This window comes from Miniopterus natalensis, chromosome 8 (assembly GCF_054644295.1).
Source record: "Miniopterus natalensis isolate mMinNat1 chromosome 8, mMinNat1.hap1, whole genome shotgun sequence".
Classification (NCBI taxonomy): Eukaryota; Metazoa; Chordata; class Mammalia; order Chiroptera; family Miniopteridae; genus Miniopterus; species Miniopterus natalensis.
The window spans coordinates 30,909,026-30,916,908 of NC_142088.1; the positions used below are offsets into that span (position 1 = coordinate 30,909,026).

The 7,883-nt window shown below is 33.3% G+C and overlaps 1 pseudogene; it reads left to right on the forward strand.

Moving 5' to 3' along the window:
* The first annotated feature begins 1,208 nt into the window (after positions 1 to 1,208).
* On the forward strand, positions 1,209 to 6,868 carry LOC148092591 (small ribosomal subunit protein uS5 pseudogene; annotated as a pseudogene).
* Positions 6,869 to 7,883: the final 1,015 nt, after the last annotated feature.

Consider the following 7,883-nt stretch of genomic DNA (forward strand, 5'->3'; position numbering starts at 1 on the left):
GTTGAATGACTGCTGTCTATCTTATCCTCTAAGCATAAATAAAAATTGAATTATTCTAGACATTTTTTCTTAATAAAACAAGGTTGACAGTTGTTTTTTCACAGAGTCCTGTAATCCTCAAAGTATATACACATAATAAAACTGATTCTTTAATTATTCAAGTTTTAGGCCCTGATCCATATTTTTAGAAGAGAATCTCTTTAGAACAAAGCCAATGTGGTTAAAATATATCATATTTGTTAAAACAAAATCTTGTTTTCAGAATGTTAAATTATTCTATAAATACTTGGAAAAGTTTAAAGTAACAAGAACGGAAGACAGTAATGCCTTAGTTGGTGAAGAAACTATTTATATTTTGACATAAATAACTGTTTACGCTTGATAAACATTTTTCCACTTAGTTTGGTAAACAGTTAAGTTAATAATTTACTTTCCATTCACACCAAATAACAACTGCAATTTTTAAAAAGATTCCTTTATATATAACTTCTATGTGTTGATAACATCCCAAAACATGTTTTAAAAATTTAAAAATATTTTTCAATTACAGTTTACATCCACTATTATTTGGTATTACTTTCAGGTGTACAGCATAGTGGTTAGACAATCACATAATTTACAAATCGTTTTTCTTTGTTTTTCTGTCAAAACTGCTTTGGCTATTTGAAGTCTTTTGTGATTTCATACAAATGTTAGAATTTTCTTCTATTTCAAGATTTCTATACATGCATCTGCCATCCTGTCTAAGAATTAGTGTTTTTTCTTAGCACATTTCAATAATGCTCTTATCAGATTTGCTTCCTGTCTTTTACTTCTGCCTTTTCACTATGAGAATGTGCCTTGGGTAGCCACTGGTCCAAGGTGGAGCAGACTAGACCCAATTCACAATTGGAGTCAAGCCCAGCTTAACCCAGCCTTGACAAGTTAAAACCTCACCAACTCAGAGTCATGCAGGCATATTGTTCATGTCACTGAGTTGGAGGTGGTTTGTGGCACCCATTGCTTTGGCAAAAGCTAAATGATCTACAGTTCTTGGAAGGATAAGAACCTCTCAACTGGAGAAGAAAATAGGAAATTGTGAAGAAAACAACATGTTGGAGAGGAAAATAAGGTTGGAAATAAATGAAAGGTTCCTGCTATCTTACTGTTCTGCTCTAGGCTGATTCCATGGTAACCGAGAGAACCCCCTATAAGTTTAAAGACCCGAGATGAAAGATACCCAAGCAGGTGCTTTTCAGATAGGGTCCAGGAAGATGTCAGGTCTCATTCAACAATTTCCTGCAGCAATGCTCTATGACTACTGTGGGAAGAAATGGCAGCATAGTATTTCCAGGTATAAGAGGACAAGACCAGCACCCTCTCCTCTCCGTAACAGTATTGCAAAAGAGCACTTAATAGTTCTCCTGCTCCACTCTTTCTCTGCAGATGAAAGTGGAGGTTTCCTAAAAAGTGAGATTTGTGGTCCTACATAAGGAGATGCATGGCAGGAGATGCAGGCTAGGTATCTAACCAGAGAATCAACAAGATTCCTTGTGAATGCCAATAAGGGAAAAAAATATGCCAGATGAGATGCCTTGTGTCTCTCAAAGGATGCCAAGATGGACCTTACACCACAGTAGAATTAGTAGCATTTGCCTGTTCTCCTATAGCTTAGTATTATCCTCAGGAAGAGCATCTGAACTTCAAACCTCTTAGATCCCAACACATTAATTTGAATTTTGGATGTGAGTTGTAATTGGGCCATTAAGGTATTTTAGTAAATACCCTTCACACTAGAGTTCCTGTCTATCAGCCTATTTCTAGGTTTTCAGTGATCAGAGGAGGCTTCTTTTGTCATTTCAAGAGAAAACAAAGGGCTCTCTTTTGTTTTATTTAGGCTCTGTAAGAAAAAGCTAGCACAGCATATTATATTTGGGAAAGGGCCAAAAAATATATTAATACCATGAGGAAGTCAGAAATTGAGGGCTGGGTTGTACTAAATATGATAGCTTCCCCTCCTAAAGAGGTCTTAAGAGATTCACAAATTATATTACACTTAAAAATGCCTAGGCATGAGATCACCCACATAGCAAAGCTGGAAAAAATTAAACTATTTAAAACACACACATAGAATTTTTTAAAAATTATTTTTAAACAATATACTGTGAAAAGACTTTTTGATGGGAGAGGGAGAGAGAGAGGTTTTACATGTATTAACTTCTTTAATACACACACACACACACAAATGTATGTGATATGTCTCTTTGTGGATGAGATAACTGAGACAGGCATCATTCAACTAGGAGGTAGAGAACTGAATTTGAACCTTTAAGATAAATACACCCACAAGATAGATGCAGATTCCTTTTTTACTTCATAACTTTGAAATTCCTTGTGGTTGACCCTGGTGCTGTTTTTAATATCTGCAATTTGATTCTTTTAAAAGTCTCATTTTTTTTCAGTTCTGGTTGATATGGAACTAAGATTGATTCATCTGTAGGATGACATTTTTTCTGTCATAATTTTGCATATGAATCTACAGAAAAACCTTTTCAAAATACTTTCAATTAATTTGAAAAAGTATTTAACACTTAGATGTGTGTTCCCAAACTCTAAATTAAATAGATAAAAAACTTTATGATGATTTTTTTAAATAATCTGCATTAAATGTACAAAACGGAAGTACATGAAACCTATATTTTACATCAAAGCAGATGAAATATACACTCCATGTTTGATTAATACTCTTCCAACCATTTTAAAATAATGTAGAAATAAGTACATACAAAAGATAACCTTTCTGTATAGTTCCAATTTAAGAATAATGGCAGTTTTAAAATATATTTTATCATAAAAGAATTTATTAGTAACAATCATGAATTTTCCCCTTGTCCTGTTAAATCATAATCTTACAACCAACTTAAATTAGGCTACTTAAATATACAATTGCTTCATATTAATGAACCTTGTTATATGACAGTAGCAAGGCTGATACAATATCTTATTGTCAGATTAGCAAAAACTAATAGAACCATTTTAGTACCTGTCTCATTCAAACCTGTTCTTCGTTCAAATATAATTACTTTATTTACAATTATTTATATGTGGCTTACCAATTTTCAAGCACTGTACTAAATGTTTTACAAACATTAATGTTAAAATCTCATGTAATCTTATGAGGTAAGTACTGATATGTCATCCTCATTTCACAATGCAGAAACTGAGGCACTAAGAGGTTAAGAAACTTGTCAAGATATATAGCTAATGAGAAAAAAACAGAACTGATTTTGGCAGTCTGCCTACAAAGTCTATCTTCCAAATCATTTTAAAAGATAGCAATTTTCAATTTGTCATTTATAACTACATTATATGAACAAGAAAGCATGCTATCATTAAATAACAATATAAGTAATGACTTTACATGTGCTTCATGCTTGTAATAAATATGCTCTGCATACACGACTCTTTCACTTGCTAACTTATTTTTTCTTCTTTGTCATACCAGAGTATTTCACCCTAGCCTTCCTTTACTTAGATTAATCTTCATCTTAGTACCCCTCCTGCAATATTCCTTCCACTCCATTCTCCCCTCCAGTCATTTTTAGATATTTAACTTCCTATGATGGGTAAGACTGGATGCCACAGAAGATTCTCCTCCTACGGAAGTAGGTGAAATCATTGGGGTGATGAAACAGATGACCATCTAATGAAATATTTTTTTAAATTGAAGGGATCTTATTAATTGCTTATTGCTACATGACAACAGATATAAAATACAATTTTTGGTGCAAATCTGACTTTATGTCTACTCAAGAGAGATCACTGACAGCTGAGATGAGCCCTGAAATGAATACAGTTAGACAAAGATGGTGGAGAAGTGTTTCAAACACAGGCGGTAACATCATTAAAAGCAGGAAAGCCTGATGTGTGGTTGGAAAAGTACAAAAACCCCGGATGGCTGAAGTAGAGGCTCCAAGTTCCACTGTAACAGAAGGTAAAGCTTCAGAGCAGAGATCTGTTGTGAGAATGTAGAGGACTGTGGATATCAGAGTACGGAATCTGACCTTAATTTTATAGAGAGTGGGAGTCATTGAGTGTTTCAGGGCAAAGAATGGAAAACCAAAATATGGTGAACTAAAGTTTAAATAAGGTTAACCTGGTCAGTGACCATCACTGATGGGTCATGGTATATAATCAGAAGGTGACCTGAGAGACCTAAGACTTGACCATTTAAAATAATTTAACTTAATTTTGAGTTCAGAACAATATAAGAAATGTCTTCAAATAGTTCTTAAATTTTCACAATTTATCTTAACTAACTTAATAATCGCATATGTCTGCCTCCTTCAGACAAGTCAGCTTACTCAGTACTCTTATGACACCTCATATTATCAAATATTCTCTTTGGATAACTCTCAAACTGTTACATCTTTCATGGATAAACTCATAATTCAGAAAAGTTCAGAAGGTTCCTTTGCTCTTATTTTCTTCAAACACACTATACCCATGGTAAAAATTGTATTTCTTATTGAGCAATATCCACTTACTTAGTGGAGCTTTCATGCTAATGGAGTTATTTTATTCACTTTTCACCACTTCAGTGCACAAGTTGTCATTGTTAGAAACACTGCCTAAGAGAGCACTATACCTGCTAGATCACCTGACAGGAAAAGGTATTGCTTAAGGAGATGAACTTTTTAATTAACAAATGGGAAAATAATACCCTGAGATTTATTCAATTTATTATTCAAAACTTCTATGTCTCACTGGTTATGTACATGTTTTTGGTATATAGGTTAATACTGAATTATTTGGGTTATATAATTATCTTCTATAAGGTCAAGTCCACACCAATTTTTACAATATCTGTTTGCTATAGTTGGTTGGAATATCCCCATACAATATTGTGATTTTCCCACTGACTTGAACCTATTCTAATCTAGCATATTTATTTTTAAATTCTATTTTCTAATTAATTATGCTAAATTTTGTCTAATTAGTTCCCTTTAAAATATATTTATTGACCTATAAACCCAGATTTTATTGATGCACTGACTACTCCTTTTATGTATCTTCCAGAAGGCCAATGTTGAATAGGACACTGACCTAAATTTTCTTGTCACATGGCCAGAGAAAGTCAAACTACAAATTATTTCCACATGGGAGAGGCCAAAAGAATGAATAATTCAGGAAAAATCTTAAGATATATGCCAGTGATAAATGGTAGTACTAAGGTTAGTGATAAAACATTCCCTTTGCCTAGAGTATAGCTCCACCCAAAAAGTTTTTAGAGTGTAGTCTGTTTATGGGTATATATTATCCTTGAAAACTCTAGTTTTATTCTAAATGCAGAAAATATGGTAAATAGATTTGTATAACTATGACAATAGAGATAATTCCAAACTATTATCTCTCAAAATAACTTTTTCTTTACTACAAAGTTGCACGTGATGCTTTTACTTGAAAATTTTTTCTTTACTCCCTGATACAGGCCTACATAAAACAATGCTTGGTTCTGCCCTAAAAATAGCCTAAACAAATGGAAGTCTCCTAATACCAGCCTGACAACAAATGATTCTGACCCAATTATAAGCCCCCATGAATGTGCAAAAAAAAATTAATGTACATATGAACCACTTGAGGATCTTGTTAAAATGTAGATAATAAAACAGTAGCTCTAGAGTAGGGCCTGAAATTCTGCATTTTTATCAAGCTGCCCCTGAGACCACCCTTTGAGTAGTAAGACAGTGGTAAGAACGCAGATGGTCATTTTCAATAGACTCCTCATACCACTGTGAATCGAAAATAATTGAAAGAGTTCATTGGTACTGGGAATTGTAAAGTTAATGTCAAGGCAGCTGCAGTCAACTTGAATGTATTCTCAGTATAGTGCATTCCACACAGTTGAGGATAAAGGAATACATAATCCAGGAATAATCCTAAAATATGTTAGTGATAAATGTTGGAATTAATGCTGGAGAATAGCTTCATCAGAATTTTTGTTTTAAAGAAGTAGAATCCACTTCATCGTATAACATTTCTCAAACCTAAACCAATGCAAAAATATTCTTCTAAATTTAATTTCAGGGGAACTTTGTATGCACTAAGATATCTTTTAATTTTTTAGATAATAAAAACTATATATTTTAATATAGTTTTTCTTCTCATAGTTACCCAGAAACTAGAGATATTTTTAACTGCTATCATAGGTTTCAATTCTTAGCAGTGAAAATTGTAATTTAATCTTATTACTTTATTTAATTTCTATTGCTTTGTATTCTTGATAGTCTTTTTTAAATTTAAATTTTCAATTACACTTTACATTTGATATTATTTTGTATTAGTTTCAAGTGTACAGCATAGTGGTTAGACAATCACACTTTACAAAGTATTCCCACTGCTGGCCAGAGGATTTGGTTGAAGGCATTTGTCTCCATTGGGGACTACAATGAACATGCTGGTCTGGGTGTTAAGTGCTCAAAGGAAGTAACCACTGTCATCCCTGGGTCATCATCCTAGCCAAGATCTCTATTGTCCTTGTGTGGAACAAGATGGGCAAACCCCATACCATTCCTTGCAAGGCGACCAGCTGCTGTGGCTCTGTGCTGGTGGCTTCATCTCAGCCCTTGTGCCCAAGAAGCTGAAGATAATGGCCAGTAGACAACTTCTACACCTTGGCCAGGGGCTGCACTGCCACCCTGGGCGGGCAACTTCCCCAAGGTCACCTTTGATGCCACCTCTAAGGCCTACAGCTGTCTCACCCGCCAACCTCTGGAAAAAGACTGTGCTCAGCAAGTCTTCCTATCAGGAATTCACTGACCATCTTGCAAAGACCCACATCAGGGTTTCTGTGCAGAGGACCCAGGCTCCAGCTGTGGCCACCACATAATTTTATACAGGGAAAATAAAGTGAATTAAGTCTGTTTTAAAAAACCACAAAAAACTTTTGCATGAGCAGCTGGATAAAGATTTCAAATCATGCTTAAAAGCATAAAGAAAAGGCAAAATTAAATCCTATTCAATAAAATGAAATTTTTAAAATTAGGCTTAACCTACTTATGAAACTGTTTAGAATAGTTTGATTTTTAAAAAAGAATTAACACTTTCAATTCCCTAAGATGATACTTAAAAGGTTATATCTACATAATTATAGACAAAGTTAAGAAAATCCAAAAAGTAAAATTTAATTTAAAAAGCAGTAGTCATTAATTTAGATGTTATTGTCATAAAACTATCATAAAATATGACCTTATTTTTATTTACCTATATTGAATTCCAAAATGTGTATTTTCCAAGAATATTTACAAATGTACACAAAGCTTTCCTTTTCCACGTGAATCTGATATGTAGATATATCCATAATATACTTTAATACAAGAGTTGTGTCTTATTAAGTTTTTTATCTCCCAGACACTCAACACAATGTTCTGTACATAAATAGATGCAAAATAAATAAGAGCCATCTTTGCAAAGAAGACTCAAAGAAGGAAGATTTAACTTGTAAAACTTAGAATATGTCATCATACTCTCTTTTGCATTTGCATTTGCCACTTGCATGGTTATCTACTGGAATAAAAAGGCTTACGTTACATTTCAGAGAAGATAACAATAAAGCAAGATGCTTGATTCAAACCGAATCTTTGTTTTTCAACAACAGCAGAGATAATTTTTGTATCAACTTGCAAAGCATCCCAAACATGTTATCAGTAAAATCAAAAACAAAAGTAGCAAATGTAAACAATTGTGAAATGAACTAATATGAAAAAAAAGTTTTTAATGCTTAAAAACTTCAATTTAAGGTAAAACAAACTTTTTTGATATGTACATATGATAGAAATGTACATTTAATTACTGGTCATTAAACATTAAAAATTTACTGCTACTTATTATACGTCGTCTACTTA